The sequence below is a fragment of the Lagenorhynchus albirostris genome, chromosome 14 (genome assembly GCF_949774975.1).
Source record: "Lagenorhynchus albirostris chromosome 14, mLagAlb1.1, whole genome shotgun sequence".
In the NCBI taxonomy this organism is placed as follows: Eukaryota; Metazoa; Chordata; class Mammalia; order Artiodactyla; family Delphinidae; genus Lagenorhynchus; species Lagenorhynchus albirostris.
Window position 1 is genome coordinate 25,542,734 of NC_083108.1, and position 17,426 is coordinate 25,560,159.

Genomic DNA, 17,426 nt, shown 5'->3' on the forward strand with positions numbered 1-17,426 from the left:
GGGAGGGCGGGGCGGCCGAAGGGAAAGGAGGTGGGGAGGTAGTGGCCCGCGACTCTCTGAGCCCCGCTCGCGCCCCGGCCTTTCCCGGGCGCTCGGCCTCCTTCTTTCCCTCCTCCGTTCTTCCGTACGCGCCGAGCGCTGCGCTCGGCCGGCGTGCCTCGCGCCCTAACGGGCGGCCGGGGGCGCCAATCAGCGGGCGGCAGGGTGCCAGCCCCGGGGCTGCGCCGGCAAATCGGCGGGGCTCGCGGCCCGGGGTGGGAGGCGGGTCTACCGCTCGGCCGCGGCGGCGGAGGAGCAGCTCCCAGCCAGCAGCCAGCGAGCGCCGAGCGAGCCGCCCGGAGGTGGGTGCGCCGCGCCGCTGCGGCCGGCAGCGGAGGGCGCAGGGCGGAAGCGGAGGTGGGCCGGCGGGCGCAGCGGGGGAGGACTCGGCCGTCCCGGCCGACCGGGGTGGGGGCGAGGCGGGCGCGCGCCCGAGGGGAGGAGGGGCGGTGGCGGGACGCGCGTCCCCACCCCCTCCTTCCCGCGGGCGGCGTCCCGGCCCGCGCCCCCTCCTCGCGCGCCGGGGTCGACTGCCGGGCTCCGGCTGGGAGGGCGGGGCGGGTGGCCGGGCGGCCGCGAGAGTGATTTCAGTCCTGCCTCCAATCGCCCATTCCCCTCTCCCCTCCCAGCCCCTCATCCCATTCGGAAGAGGAAGGAACAAAAGGTCCCGGACCCCCGGCTCTGACGGGGCGGGACCCGGAGTCTCGGTGCAGGTAACGCCGCGGCGCCCGGCGGGCCCATGGGGCTGGGGTGTGTCAATGTGGGGCTCGGGTCGGTGAGGCTCGCCGCGTCACCTGGCCTCGGGGGCCGGGGGCTGGGGTGTGGCGAGGTCGGGGCCGCGGGGCGCCGGGCCCTCGGGGTGCGGGAGCGCAGGGCGGGGCAGCCGGAGGGACGGGGTCGGCAGCCGGAGGGACGGGGTCGGCAGCTGGAGGGAAGGGGTTGGCGCTCGGAGCTGCCGCCCGCCCGCCGCCCGGGGCGGGGGCCGGCTGTGGCCCGTCCCCTGCGCCGCGAACACACTCGGTAGTTTGTGGTTGTGATTTGCAAAGCCCGGAGGGACGGAGCTCTGGTTTCGGGAGTTGTTGGGAAGCCGAGTTAGGAGCGTGCGATACTTTGCTTCCACTTTTTTTTTTTTTTTTTTTGGTGCTGTAACCTTTGTTAACCATTCTGGTCTCGGGGTTCAGAATCGCTTGTGTGTGCTCTCACACAAACACGCACACGGCTGATACTCTGTCCAGATCCTTCTCTACTCGCTTGTGAAAGTTGCTCTGTGAGCGGAGCCTATTTGTTTTTATCACACGCCTTTAGAGAGCACGCTGATTGATTTCACGTATTTGAAACTTGGTTTTCAAATCTGCAACTTTGTTTTGTTCTCTCCTGGGGGATACTGCCCTTGGGTTGAGTACTTTTGTCTTTTACTTACTTAACCGTTTTGTGGTTATGGTTTCCTTTTGATCCTAAACAAAAGAAAGACAGTACTTAGGTTAGTTTTGTTATTTCTTCCTCCTGACCCTTTAAAAGCTAAATACTACCGGTTTGTTGTCAACTAAACCTTTATTTAAAAAGAAAAAAATTTCCAGGTAAAACGAAAATGAAGTAGCATTTTCCATCTAAGTCCTGGCATGTTTGTTACAGTTTGGAGTATCCTAAATTTTGGTGTTTTAAACTTTTAAAACGACGCAAGTAATTAATAAATAAGCAAGTGATCACGCAAACTCCATTTTTCCAAAAATGGTCCCTGAAATTTGAATTAATTTCCAGAATTCTGAATGATTAGTTCCTTTTCTTCTGATTTCATGTGAATTGAACCTTCACCACTGATTGTAAGGGTGCTTTCCTTGAGACTAATAAGATAATACATTTTCTATTATTCTGAAAATACATTAGCTAATCTTCTAGTTTTGATACCCTTTAAAAAAAAGTTTTTCTCACATACATGTGTAAGGTAAATAATTAAATTAAATTTGGTTAAGTTTTGATGTGAATAAATAAGTGAAGCAAATATACACAGAGATGAGAGAAATAATGTAAAATGGATTTCATAAATGTATCATGGTTGGAAGATTTTTTTTTCATTTGCCTTAAAAAACCATACAGGGTATTGATAGAATTTTCTCCACCAAAAGGTCATTTAGAAAACATTTATATTAAATTCAGGACGTAACACTGATTTTATTTTTAAAGTTCCTTAGTGTTTTGTTTTTTTTTTTTGCCATAAAATTAGCTGTGGTAGTAAGTAAGAATAGTTCAAGTCTATGGGCATATCTAAGGTGATTACCCACTTACACTCTTAATGTTAAAATTGAGTTTAAAGTAGTTTATTGGTCTGTTTTAATTAATGTAATGTGATTGGTAACATCCATTTCTGGACTTGTTTTAGTAAGAAATTGCTGTTAGAACTTGGTTTTTATACTCCGTTCTTACCTTGTACAGTGATTTCACATTATAGGAGTTCAACAAAGTTTGGTTTTTCAAGGTTGTAAGTTAACCTGTGCCTAGTCATAAATGGTCAGATCTCTACACACACAATCTGTAAGGTTCATGAAATAAGAATCTTGTAAGAAACTGTGCAGAGTAATTTCCTGTTGTTTGTGGCTTGTCAGGCTTGGTGTGTGCTTTAACTCTTAAGTAGGAATTTGGGGATAGGTTTGTATATTTCAGCAGAAATTCTCTTTAGTAAGAACAAAGGTTGTTTCTACTTCAAGATGGCAAAAGGTCCCCTTTTCATTTTCATATTGTAAATATTACAAACATGTTGCTAAAATTTTGTTACTTCACATTGGGGGAAAATCCGTGAGTGAAAAATAGTTTAGTTACATAACCTGCTGATCAAAGACCTATTGAATTTTTACATTTTGCAAATATTTTCAGCTTTGGCTTTTCTAAAGGTGTGAAAGCACTCCCTATTCTTGTTTGGTTTTGATTTTGTTGGCTTTGTACTTTAGGACTTCTCGTTTTGTAGCAGCTTTTTTATACAGGTGTTTTTGTAACGCATATAAAAGTCGTATTTAGTGCAGTCTGGCAGATGGAGTTTCATTCTGATTCTTGGGACAAGAGTCATTTTTAGAGGATGGCGGGGGGCATGTCTTTTGATGGGAGTAGAGGAGCCATTTTTATCTGTAAGAGGAAAGATTGTAAGTATTGCATTGTAAAGGTATGTCAGAAAATGTGAAATAAAAAGATTTCAAAACCAGTTCAGGAGAGGTTATGCATTTATTCAACAACTAACTTGTATTTATTGAACAGGTAACATTTATTCATTTATTAAACAGTAAAACAGCCTTTTGCTGTGTGTCAGGCCCTGAACTAGGCAGTGAAGTAACAGGGAACAAGTGTATCCCTGTTCCTTGATGGGATTAGAAAAGTGGAAAATCTTCATATCTCCTTGTCCTGTCCTCCAGTGTTTAGAGTAGGAAGATCATGTTAATGTACAAATTCAGGACTGAGCCAATTCCTAACGTATGCTTGCACGGCTTTCTTTTGAGTTTAGAGGACAGCACTAGGGAAGGTGTCACGTGTTAACTCATATTGTCACCGGGAATAGGTAGTGTATTTTTTGGGGGTGGGGGAACTTGTCACCGTTTTTGCACAATCTCTACAAATTGAAGATATGACTAGTCTTTCAGAAGTATATTTGTTGCTGAGCAGGTGAACACTTGTAGAGCTAAGCCTAATTTGGCCTTAGTTTGATTATCCATTGCCTTTTATAGAAACTGGTTAGGGAAAGAAAGCAAACCTGAATCGGTCAGGTTCTAATGAAAGTATCAGAAATAAAGTATAAAAACAATTAGCTAAACCGAGAAAAAGGATTGGGCTGCAATCTTGTGTAATGGAAAGGCCCTGGGTTTTGGCGTCAGAGAGACCTAGGCGTATAGTCAGTTTCTCAGTCACTGTATTGGGCAAATTACTTAACTCCTGAGCCTTGGTTTTCTGATTGAAAATGGAGGTAATAACACCTTCCTCTTAAGGTTATTACATACAAAGAGTAAATGATTGTGATGAAGATACCTAAGCACAGTGCCTCAGACTAAGGGTCTTCTCAGAAGACCTTTGTTCTCTTCTGCTTGTAGCTTTCACTTGTTTTCTAATTCAGATGATTTTCCTACACTCTTCTCCTTGATCTATTATAAAATACATTTGAGAAACAGACACTTAGCGAAAAGGTCTAAGGTAGGCAAATTGTCCTAGTCCATACCTTTCAGTTCTAGTCATAGGAGAGAGATTGTGACCCTTAATTAGAACCTGTTGGCATTTATTTCAAATGTTTCTAACAAGCAAAGTTATCTTGCTTCTAAACCCATAGTAGATTAGAGACAAGTAGATTTTGGGTCATGTGGGAGGTTGAGGGGAGTCTAGTGAGGGGTGGGGTAGGAGGATGGGGAACTGTTAGCCTACTGTCTATTTTAAGGAAAAACAGATAACAGTCTGGTGAGGATAATGGAGATAATCTACAAGACACAAAAACGAATACTCAGAGCCTAACTAGCATGTCTGGAACCATTCAGTGCAGGACCAGACCTGAAAACATAGTAATGAAAGTTCATCGATTAGATTAAATCATATTTGGGAAAATCTATTTAAAGAGAGCGGTAATCTACATAATATACTTTAGATTGTCATTCGGGATGATTAACAAATGTTCTTAAAGGGGTAGAACATGGTTCTAATGACTTATGACAGATCCAAAGTACCTGCTCTGACCAAGGTGCTTTTCATTTGTTTTGCCATTCAGAGTGCCGTGATTCCAGACTGAAAAATCTTTCATGCTAGGCCAGTAGTAAAGAAAGGTGATCTAAATGGTGTTGCACCCCAGGCCACACCTTTTCTTTGGAGTAAGTCATTTTTTTGTCAGTCTGCAGGGGTGTCGTGTACAACTTTTCACTCAGGTTTTAGGATAAAGTATGCCAGAGATTTCTAGGACTGAACAAGTGTGGACAGTTGGCTAGTCTGTCTGTTGGGGGCTTCATGCTTCTTTTATGTGACTTCTTTCCAATATTAGCCTTGGTAATTTTTTTTGATCCTCATCTTTCCTATCTCAGGGTTACTTTCTAAACCATCTACTCCATCAAATATTAATTGGTGACCTTGTAATTTATAGCCTTAGCTATTTGGAAAAAAGAAAAGGGTCTTTTGTTTTTAAACCAGTAGTACAAAAGTTATCCAGCCTTTTTTGTTTAAAAATGCACAGTTTGAGGCTTATTGCTTATCTCTGATCAATTTTTTAAATTTATTCCATTTTATTTATTTTTGGCTGTGTTGGGTCTTCTTTGCTGTGCATGGGCTTTCTCTAGTTGCAGCGAGCAGGGGCTACTCTTCGTTGCGGTGTGCGGGCTTCTCATTGTGGTGGCTTCTCTTGTTGCGGAGCACTGGCTCTAGGCGCGTGGGCTTCAGTAGTTGGCAGCATGTGGGCTCAGTAGTTGTGGCTCGCAGGCTCTAGAGCGCAGGCTCAGTAGTTGTGGCACATGGGCTTAGTTGCTCCGCGGCATGTGGGATCTTCCCAGACCAGGACTTGAACTTCACCGTGTCCCCTATATTGGCAGGTGGATTCTTAACCATTGCCCCACCAGGGAAGCCCTCTCTGATCAATTTTGATCATTACTCCAGGTTGATATAATTGTGATGTGTTCAATTAGGACATATTTCAATGCTGATTATAGGTAGACATCTCAAGGATAGCTCTGAGCTTCAATTTCAGTAATTTCATGTAGGGAGAATGTAATTTTGCCAAGCCAGATGGATTTAGACCCTGCCTCTGGTTTGGCTAGTTAGCCAGAAATATTAAGGTAGTTAAGGTAATTGTGGCTCACATATGTGCCTTACATTCTAGAGTGTGTACGCGTTCCTCTTAGATATAAGTGAGCCACACTGACAGGACAGATGCCTGGTAATTTAGATCTTTAAGTTTGTGCTTTTAAGAAAATAAGTCCTGAAGTGATTCATTCTCATTAAAATTTGTGAGTTTACTGTCAACTTGTCACAAATTCTTCCAGATAGTTCTGTAATTTTCAAAATCTCAGAATTACTTTGGCCTCAAGACTAGAACAGTGAAAAGTGAGTGCAGACTTTAGTTTTGATCTGTTCAGTACACATGTCCAGTTTGCATCTGAAAACCTGTAGTGCCCTACTGTGACCTCCCTTCTCTTTCGGCGGGAGGGCATAGCTTCAGGTTTAATGGCTGAAGAATAACTGGGAGGAGCCACTGGAAGTTCATCAGATTTATTACCTTAAGTCTTTCAGTTCAGAAACTTGATCTGAGGAAGTAGCATAGTAAATCTGTGATCTTGTAGTTTGCCCGTTGAAGATAAAGTACATTTGCATATGCTACTTCAGCTTTTCCAAAAATTCTATAACGGGATAATGGTTATGGACTTGTAAATATTAAGGAAATGCTCCGTCTTAATCATCCTTCATTATAAAATGTGGGGAGGTGAATCTGGTTTTCAAAGTTCACAGAATAAACTCCTGATGAATGGTGCAACGGAAGCTGGGCCCATGGGCTTTCTTCCTTGATTTGAATGAACTATGGAAACTTTTTTGTTGACTAGAGGCGCTCTATCTATGGCAGTGAATGCAAATTTTTCATGTTTAGACCAACCTTTTACTTTGTAGACAGGTGGTTAGGCTGTAGTTCATGTAAGCCTGCCAATTAAACTTTTCTTTATAAACTGTTTTAAGTATCAGGAGGGTTCCGCTTTGGCCTGAGGTTTGTGCGTTGGCCATATTTGCTCTAAACTAGTTTTCAAACCTAATGCACACACATACCTTTATGCACACAACAGCAACCAGAGAGAAGGCTCCTACCAGCAACAGCAACAGCATTATGCAGAATCTCAAAATGTAAGGGAAGTGACAGTTGCTGAAGCCCTGCCTGCTCAGTTTTCCTCTCATTCTTTGGCCCCCAGGAAGCCTTTGAAGCTCTAGAGGAGTAGTAGATCGTAGAGAAGAAACTTTCTGTAGACCCACACCATTCAATATAGTGGACACCAGCCACATGTGGCTATTTAGCACTTGAAATATGGCTTCTGTGACTGAGGAAGTGAATGTTGAATTTAATTTTAATTAATTTTAATTTAATAGAAAGTTGTGTTGGGCAGTGCTACTCTAGCCTTTGCTTTAATTGCACTTTTACACCCTGAGGACTTGTACCCAGTTGATGTGGGTGTAATTTGTTGCTTCAGCAGAAGGTCAATACAGACTCTGGGAGTTTGAAGGGAGATTGGAGTACTGAATATTTGTGCTGATTTGAGTCTGGGCTTGTGTAGTCTCTTAATAGTTGGATCCTTTTTCACAGTCCAGGGATGATAAACTAGTATGTAGTTTTATGTTTACAAGCTGAATATAGACCTGTGGATTCCACACAACTCATTAAAGGTGAAAGGAATGTAACTCAAGTAAAGAACAGATAGAGTCTCTTTACACAGCAGTTCCCATATAATGGGGACTTTCACTGAAGTAATGACCTGCTTTTAGGGTTAAATTCAAGCTCTAACATTACGTTTTAACAGTCCATAAAACTGAACACATGAATGTTTTCTCTTTGCTTTTAAAAGGCACATTACCCATCGCTCTCCATGGGGCCAACTTAGGTTTCCAGTTGGCAGTGTCTTTCCTTACTAGCGTACAACTTTGGAAAAAAAGCATAGTTACAGTGAGAATTGAGAAATCTGGGTTTTTTTTGGTTGTTGTTCTTAAAACTAGTTTTTACTTTTTTTTTAATGCTTTCTATTGTCCTGGTTTCTTTGACTAAAACAATTATAAAAATCCAGGTCATTAGTAAACGTGTGATACATGTTTGAATGTGGATGGCCAAAAATCTAATAGTGATTTTATACTATTTCAGCAGGAACTTAGGTGTTCGTTATGAGGCAGCACCATCACATTTCAAGTATTTTATGTTGAAATATCTAACTTGATTTTCTTTTGAAATAAATATTTATATAGGTATTTGGAGAATGTTTTGTATTTGCAGTTTGAAGATATTTGAAAGCTACATTTACTTAATGACTTCCTTTGTTCTAAACTTGAACCTTGTGAAGTGTTTTTTGCCACTCTTTCATATTCGCCTTCCTGCTGTCCTTTTAGAAGTCATCACTGAATTCTGAATTGCCAAGTTTAGCAGTCTTTTCTCCATTATCGTACTACTTTCTTCAGTGTTTTTGCATCATTGACTATACTTTCTTTATCTAGATTTCTAAAAAATCACCTAAAGAGACATAGATTACGCCCATTCCTCCTGCTACAAATGTTGGATAAAATGTAAAACATTTTTGGTTTTTATATATATATAGCTGATCTAGAGAGGGAGGGGTGAGAGGGAGAGAAAAGTCCCCAGGTACCAGAAATTTAGAAAATCAGTTAGTGTCAAGGAAAAGCTGGCCTTGGGGCATTTATTAGATAAATAATTCAGTAGCTGGGGCTGGGGTTGTAATGCCATTTGGGGAAAGGAGATAAAATTCTGGGAACTGTATACTAAAATATATATATATCTATATCTCTGTTCCGATATCATTGAAACTTCTGTGGCCTCTGAGAAAAACAAGCCTCAAGCTTCTCTATGGCAAAACTAGAAAAACACTAGTTTGTAGTGTTTTTGTAGAGGGACTTAAATATCACATGAAGGCCAAGCAGGGTAAATAAAAAGCAGACACTAGCTAGATGTAGCATAGTGGGTTTTTTAAATAGGTAATACATTATTGTATTCAGATTCAAAATTCCAAATTCAAAAGATACAAAAGGATATACAGTGAAAAGTCTCTTTGCCAGCCTGTCCCTGCCACCCAGTTGCCTTTCCAAAGGCAAGTAGCATTATTAGGTTTTCTTGTATTGCTCCAGAGATTTTATGCATATGTGAGCAACTTTGTGCATATATTACCTTTTAGTACAAAAAGTGGTTCTGTATTTTGCTTAATAATGCATCTTGTAGATTATTCCATGTCAGTACATAATGAGTACTTTTTAACTTTTTCTTTTGGTTGCACAGTATTCTTCTGTATGGGTGTCTATAATACATTTCATCAGTCCTCTGTTGATGGACATTTATTTCCAGTCTTGTGGTATTAAAAATAGTGCTGTAATAAATAACTTTGTTTATACATCATTATACACATACATAGGATAGATTTCTAGAAGTAGGTCAGAGGATATCTACATTTGTATTATTTATTTTAGGGAATGTACTTTATTCATTTTTTGAATAGGTAGTAAGAGCACATGGTGCAAAATTCAAAAGGGACAAAATAGTAAATATTTCAGATCTCTTAACTCCTGCTACCCAGTTCTATATCCTTCTAGAGCTGCTCTGTTCAATAGTTAGCCACTAGCCACATGTGGCTCTTGAACACTTGAACTGTAGCTAGTCCAAATTGAGATGGGCTGCATTTGTAAAATACACACTAGATTTTTAATAATTAATTAAAAATAGAGTGTAATATATCTCCATTTTTAATACTGATTACACATTGAAATAATATTTTCGAGATATAGTAGGGTATATTAATAAAATTATTAAAATGATTACTTTTAACTATTTTTACTTTTTTAATGTAGCTAATAGAAAATTTACAATCACATGTGTGGTTTGCATTCTATTTCTGTTGAATGGCTCTGGCTTAAAGAAATTCCATATATATATATAAACAAGTCTGAATGCATGAGAATTCCTCTTATCAGGCCGGGTTTTTTTTCCTTTGCATTATAATCTGTAGCATCAGAAATCTCGACGTTGGTTAAAACATACCAGGTGGTTCTTTACTGTCACATTTACTCTCAGCATTTACCATGATCATAGTGGGTCTCATCAGTGAAAGTCATGCTTCCATTGACTTTTACGATGTTTGTCCACTTTAGAGAGAATCCTGATATTACTCTTTTTTAAAAAAAAATTAATTAACTTATTTATCTTCGGCTGCGTTGAGTCTTCGTTGCTGTGAGTGGGCTCTCTCTAGTTGCGGCGAGCAGGGCCTACTCTTCGTCGCGGTGCGCGGACTTCTCGTTACGGAACACAGGCTCTAGGTGCATGGGCTTCAGTAGTTGCAGCATGTGGGCTTATTAGTTGTGGCTTGCGGGCTCTAGAGTGCAGGCTCAGTAGTTGTGGAGCATGGGCTTGGTTGCTCCGCGGCATGTGGGATCTTCCCAGACCAGGGATTGAACCTGTGTTCCCTGCATTGGCGGGCAGATTCTTAATCACTGTGCCACCAGGCAAGTCCCCTGATATTACTTTTGCTACATGTTTTTGAACCTGCTCCAATCTGCACTGGTTGCCTACACCTAGTACACAGCAGTTGTCCTCGGATCCCCCTTCACTGTCATTTTATGGGGTTCACTGTCATTTTATGGGGTTCCTTAGCCTTTCTCCTTTGTTAGATCTCCTATTCTTTTGCTCTCCTTTCTTTTGATGAAACATATCCTTCAGGACTTCCTTTGAGAGAGAGTGTGTGTGGAAAATATTTGGAGATATTACATGTCTGAAAATACCTTTATTCGATCCTGGGTGGGTAATAGAATTCTAGGTTAAAAATAATTGTTTTTCAGAATCATGAGGGCATTGCTCTGTTGACTTCACTTAGTGTTACTGTTGCGAAAATCAAATCCATTCTGATTCTTTTCTGTATGACCTTTCAAAAAATTTATCCCTGGAGACTTTTGGCTCTTCTTAGCATTCAGAAGTTTCATAGCCACCAACCTTGATGTGGATGTGTTTCATCCATTGTCCTGGGGTCTTGATGGGCCTTTTCAATCTGGAAGCTCCCATCTTTCAGTTCAGGGGATATTTCTTGATTTCTTTGACTGATAATCCCCCCCCCCCCCCATCATCTCTGATGTCTTTCTGGAAGTTCTGTTTGGACATTTGACCTCCTGAACTGGTCCTCTAATTTTCTTCATTTTTCTCCACTATTTTCCATCTTCTTGTTCTGCTTTCTGGGAGATTTCCTATACTGTATCTTCCCACACTTCTGTTGTACCCCCCCCCCCCATTTCTGCTATCAAGTCATCCAAGAGCTCTTCTTTTACACTTTGAATGTTCCCTTTGTAAAGTATGTTTCCTTTGTAGAACATGCTGCTCTTGCTTCAGGGTTGCTATATCCTCTCTTGTTTCTCTGGGTATAGTGATGATTTTGACGATGTTTTCTTTCTCTGTATAGTCTCAAACTTCTTGAAGGTTGCATTTTTCTGTTTTTGCTTGCATTTTTTCTCAGATAAACCAAGTAATTCTCGATTAAGAAGGTGGGGTCTAAAAAGCCGATTGGAAACTAAGCATGTGGGTCTTCTTTCAGTTTCACTGTAGAGTGATCTGAGTGGACCGTTTGTTGGTAAACTCTCAATATTAGTATCTGTATGTTTTTCTTCCTGGGTTGGTCAGGTAACCCAGAGAGGAGTCTTGATCTGACTAAATGGGTAAAGGTCTGGCTGCTAGTATCTTGGGAGTCAGAACTCAGTGGAGGAGGGGGTTGGGAGTGTCTGCTTTTAGTGTGCTTATGTTCATTTACTCCCTCTCTTCTCCTAACGGGACCCAGGCCATCTCCTAGTACAGGTAGACTGTTTTACTCTCTGCCAAGAATAAACATTTAGTCTTCTGGAGAGGAGAGGAGCAGTTACCCAGTGGCATAGAGTGGGGAAGTGGATCTAAGTATCTGATTGCTTCTCAAATATCCCTCACCCAATCCTGCCTATTTTATCTCCTTCCTCCTTCTGGCCCTCAGTTCCTGCTGTGACTGGTGGTGTCTGCTACTTAGCCTTTTGAGAATTCTGCTGTGTAAATCAGGATGTTTCTCCACAGGTAGCCTAGAGTTAGTAAGTAGTCTCTGATCTGTTCACAGTTATTACTCATCCATCCATTTTCCAGTTATCAAAATTTTGCTTGTTTTCTTCTTACTCTTCTCCCTATCCTCATGAAATGGTCTTTTCTTTTTTCTTTTTAAATTCCTTTATTGTGTGTTGAGTTTGTTTTTTGTTTGCTGTCTTCACTTGCAACCCACTGATTAAAGTTTTCCATTAAAAATTTTTAAGGATAACCCTCTGAAAGAATTGGGATAGAATGTATAACTCCAAATAAGTGGGGATGAGGCGGTGGAAATAAAGAATATGTGATCATTCAACTAGAAGGCAGGAAAGGAGAAAAAAGAAGCAAAAAAATTGCTTAGGAATTAGAAAACAAAATAAGATGATAGAAAATAAGCTTAAATATCTCCATAAACCAATATATAATTTCAGATTAAGCTTGCTGGTTAATGGAGAATGAAAAATTAAAAATTAACTAAATGCTTTTTATTAGTAGATACACTTGAAACTATGATGACACAGTTTTAAAGTAAAGGGAAAAGATGCAAAAAGATGTACTAGGCATAAACTCCATTTGGGCTGCTGTAACAGAATTCCATAGATCGGGTGCCTTATAAACAACAGAAATCTATTTCTCACAATTCTGGAGGCTGGGAATTCCAAGTTCAAGGTGCCAGCAGATTTGGTGTCTGGTGAGGGCTCGCTTCCTACTTCATAGACAGCTATCTTTTTGCTGTAACCTCATATGGCAGAGGGGGCAAGGGAATTCCCTGGGGTCTCTTTTATAAGGGCATTAATCCCATTCATGAGGGCTCTACTCTCATGACCTAATCACTTCCCAAAGTCCCCACCCCCAGGTACGATCACATTGGAATTAGGTTTCAACATGTGAATTTGGGTGCAGGGCAGGGCAGGTGTGGTAGGGACAGTCTATAGCAGTCTATACGGTAACATTAGCAGAATTACAAGGGTAAGTCAACAAATGTGTAATAATCATTGTAGGAGATTTTAACATACCTCACAGTAATTTAAGAAGAGATAGGTAAAAAATAAGGTTTTACAGCACTGGAAATGTGCAGTTAGCAAGCATGCAACAATTACAAATATATTCTTTTCTGGTACACATGGAATTTTACAAAACTTGGTTATGTACTAGACCTCAGAGCAAATGTTGACAAATTCCTAAGAATTTGTACCTTAAAAATCATGTCCTTGGACCCTAGTGCAGTTAAGTTAGAAACATAACAGGAGGATAGCAACAACAGCTCCCAAATCCACAGTTGTATGCTGAAAAAAACATACTTCTAAATTTAAGAGCAACTCATAAAAATTAGAAAACGTTTAGGATGATGAAAATACTATCAAAACTGGGATACAGGGCTTCCCTGGTGGCGCAGTGGTTGAGAATCCGCCTGCCGATGCAGGGGACACAGGTTCATGCCCTGGTCCGGGAGGATCCCACATGCCGCTGAGCTGCTAGGCCCATGAGCCATGGCCGCTGAGCTTGTGCGTCCGGAGCCTGTGCTCCGCAACGGGAGGGGCCACAACAGTGAGAGGCCCACGTACCGCAGAACAAAAAACAAAGAAAACTGGGATACAACAAAAGTTCATTTGCCTATCTAGGAAACTTACAACCTTAAATGTGTATTAAAGAATTAAGAATGTTTACTTAGTAAAGAAAAATAAATTAACTATACAATGTAATGAGTTAGAAAAAGGAAGGAAATAAAGTTGAGAAATATTAATAGGGGAAAAATAGATATAACTGGAACAACTAAGCATAAGGTGCTAAGTTGAAAAGACTAAGTTTGATAGAGGAGGAAGAGAAGGCACAAATGTGTTAGAAATGAAAAAGGGATAGGACTGCGGCCAAATTGAGATTTCAAAACTAAGAACACTGAGCAGCTTTTTGCTTTCAGATTGGAAAACAGGTAGAATGGAAATTTCTGGTAAAATAAATTACCAAAATTGGCTTAAGAATAAGAAACTTGATTAGATTATAATGTTAAAATTTAAATTCATAGTTAGATATTACACCAAAATGAAATTAAATAAAAATCCTCAAACAAAAAACCCAAACCCCAAGTGAAAATTCCAGATGGGCAAGTTCTATTAAACTTAGGAAGAACCAGTAATTCCAGTGTTATACAAAATGTCATAGAAAAAATCATTTTGCTAGGCAACTGTAATCTTGATACCCTCCCAGCCATCGAGACAAGTGTAGTACCAGAAGGGAAACATGTAGGCTACATCTCACTAATGAACATGGCAATAACATTTTAGGTAAAAATGTTAGTATTTGCTCAAAACAAAAAAAACCACTGTGACTATTTAGGGTTTGTCTCAGGAATGTAAAAATGATTAAACATTAGAAAACCTGTAAATGAAATTCATTACATTAACACATCAAAAGAGAAAAACCGTATGATAATCTCAGTGGGTAAAGGAAAGCATATGATAAAATTTAGTACTTATTCTTGACAAAAATTCTTAGAAAATTAGGAATTAGGGAACTTGCCTAATTTGAGTAAATGGTGTTGGTTTAAAAAATAGAAGTGTACCTATGGCATGATTCCAACGATGTGAATTTCCAGAACAGGTAAAATTACTTTGCTAGAAATCATGGGTGTGAAGGGTAGATTGACTCAAAAGGGACCCAAGGAATCTTTTTGAGATGATGAAAATATTCTGTATCTTGACTGGGATGGTGGTTGTATGGAGGTATATATTTACCAGGACTCACTGAATTATATGTTTAACATCTGTGCATTTTATTGTATGTAAGCCGTGCCTCAATAAAGTTGACTTTAAGAAGAATACAGTTGACTCTTGAACTGCATGGGTTTGAACTGTCTGTGCCAGTCCACTTCTATGTGGCTTTTTTTTTCAATAACTATGTACTACACTATTCATGGTTGGTTGAATCCTCACATGCAGAACTGTGATACAGAGGGCTAACTGTAAAGTTATATGCGAAGTTTTGACTGCATGGGGGGTCAGCACCTCTAACCTCCTCATTGTTCAAGGGTCAACTGTATATAAAAACCAGTGCATTACTATATGCCAGCAAAAAACAAAATCTAAATTTTAAAAAGCCACCCTTTAAAATGGCAACACAAACTACAAATACCTAGGAAAAAATAAAAACACATGGGACCTTAATGGAAAAAATTATATGACCCATATAATATTCAATTATAAGAAGATATACTTGTGTTTATGAATAGAAGCCAGTATCGTGTCAGTTTTCCTCCACTTATTTATAAATTGTGTCATTCCAATTAAAATCGCAGGTGAAAGAGAATTCACTTTATCAGATTTCAAGACATTATTGTATAGCTTTAATGGTTAAGACATGATGGTATTTGTCTCAGATATAGACTAATGGAAGGAAAGAAAAAAAGCCTAGAAACACAAATAGCATTTGTAATCACTAGGGAAAAGATTCAGTATATGGTGCTGGTGTACTTGATTATTTCTGTTGAGGGGAAGATACCTACCTCACATCATACACACAAAAAAATTACAAGTGTGAAAAGCAAAACTTTACACTTTGACTTTTAAAAGGTGGCAGCATATGGAAGGATCTTTAAGAAGGTACAAATATATACATATGATCAAAATACTGATAAATTTGAGCACATTAAAGTGAGCTACTTAAGTATAAAAAAGGCCATCAAAAGTCACTTGCTAGGTGAAGATACATGTGACATGTGTAATTAACAAAAGACTATTATCCAGAATATATAAATAGTTCCTGTGAATTAAGAAAAAGATGGTGAATGTGAACAAATGTTTCAAAGGAATAGGATCCTGAAAAGTCAGTAAACATGAAAATATTCTCAAACTTCTTAGTAGTTGGGGAAGTGCTAAACATCGACAGCCCTCTGTGTTGCACCCCATCCTTTTGACAAAAGTTTGAGGGACCAAATAATGTGTTAGTGATACTGGGTAAAATAGGAACTCATATTTCCTTGGTGGGAATGACAATTAGTGTAACCATGTTGATAGTATTTGGTAAAGTTGTATATGTGCATGTCCTACTATGCAGCATTTCAACTCCTTGGTATCTGTCCTAAGGCAGTGGTTTTCATATGTTTTTTTACAGACCTATGGTGGGAAATATGTTTTACATGAGACACAGACTGAATTAAAATTTTTGAAATAATTGAGTGCGCTCTGTTTTCTACTGTATTCTGTTTTTCTTTTTTTTTCTTTTCTGTTCTTTTAAAAAAGATACTTCTCAGGATCAACTAAGTTGATTTCATATTCATTAAGGGTTCACAACCCTCAATTTAGAGAAATGGCAGAGGATAACATATGGTAGAATGTCTCTTAAGAGTGTGTGTGTGTGTGTGTGTGTGTGTGTGTGTGTGTGTGTGTGTGTGTGTGTGAGGTTGCAGTGTGAAATTGTATTTCTTGCTGTGGAGCTTCTTTTTTGATCAAGAAGTTCAGAAGTTTCTGTCCTTAAAGAGCTCTCATATACGAATGAGAAGATATATGCCAGACTACTCATGGCAGCTTGTAAGAGTGGAAAATTGGAAACCAAAAGGAGACTAGACAGTGAACTGTGATAGAGTCATATAATGGAGTGGTATATGACAGCTAAATGAATGCATTAGAGTTGAGGATTATATATGTATAATATATGCTATATTATAACTATCAGCATGGATAGTTATAATAACGAGTGAAGAAAGCGAAGTTACATGAGCAGTGTTTAAAAGTTTGACACAAATTTATAAAATGTGCAAAACTTTATTGTATGGATACCATATGTATCAAAACCCTTTAATGACCATGGGGGAAAGTCAAGATAGTGACTCTCCCTGAGAAACAAGAGGGAGGAGAGTGGGATCATAAAGGTGTTCATAGGGGACTTCAGCTGTATCCATCTATCATGTCTTATTTCTTACATGTGATCAAATACTGCAAAATGCTGAGAGTTGACAGAGCTGGATGGGAGATCCAAGGGTGTTTCAATGTATTGATTTTTTTGTATGACTGAAATAATTTTTTTTAATGTTCCAGCCACAATAAAACCCAAGATGGAGGAATAAGCAAATTTAATGAGATGTACAGAAAATTAGACAACTTATTGATGGGTATTAAGTCCAAAATAAATGGAAATATCTCATTTTCATAAATAGGAATACTCAATATCATAAATGAATCTAAATTCATCGCACTTTCAAGATGCTATAGGGTTTTGGTGGAATTTGACAAGCTCAAATTAAAATAACATAAATTTGAAAAATGAGGGAGTGCTCACCTTGTAGGTATCAGAACTTGCTTGAAAGTAGTAGTAGTAGTAGTAGTAGTAGTACTACTAGTAGTGTAGATACGAACAAGCACACCAATGAACAGAATATAAAGTCCACAATCAGACATTTATTTATAGGGATTTGGTATGTGACAGAAGTGGCATTTTGAATTAGTAAAGGAAAGATAAACTATTTAATAAATGGTGCTGATAAAATAAGCTGTCCTTACAGGAGATATTTAGATTGCCATCTCAACCCTTAAAAAGAAATTCCTGATAAGTTAGGCACCTAAATGTGAAAGGCAAATCTAAAGTATCTACAAGAATATCTAGAGGGAGCAATATCTTT

At 39.5% G+C, this 17,426-nt stretch overlaps 1 protein-coding gene across 6 annotated transcripts in view; it reads left to right on the plus strand.

Annotated features, from left to right (window-relative positions):
• The first annotated feature begins 547 nt into the window (after positions 1-547).
• The window catches only part of SMAD2 (SMAD family member 2), a 99,350-nt gene continuing 82,471 nt past the window's right edge, over positions 548-17,426 (plus strand). For 2 of the 6 annotated variants that reach the window (XM_060170287.1, XM_060170289.1), the window contains exon 1: positions 552-752. The gene's annotated coding sequence lies outside the window, so the exon portion shown is untranslated. Of the gene's footprint in view, positions 753-17,426 lie in introns of all 6 variants that reach the window. The other 4 variants (XM_060170293.1, XM_060170292.1, XM_060170288.1 and 1 more) reach the window with 4 other exon arrangements.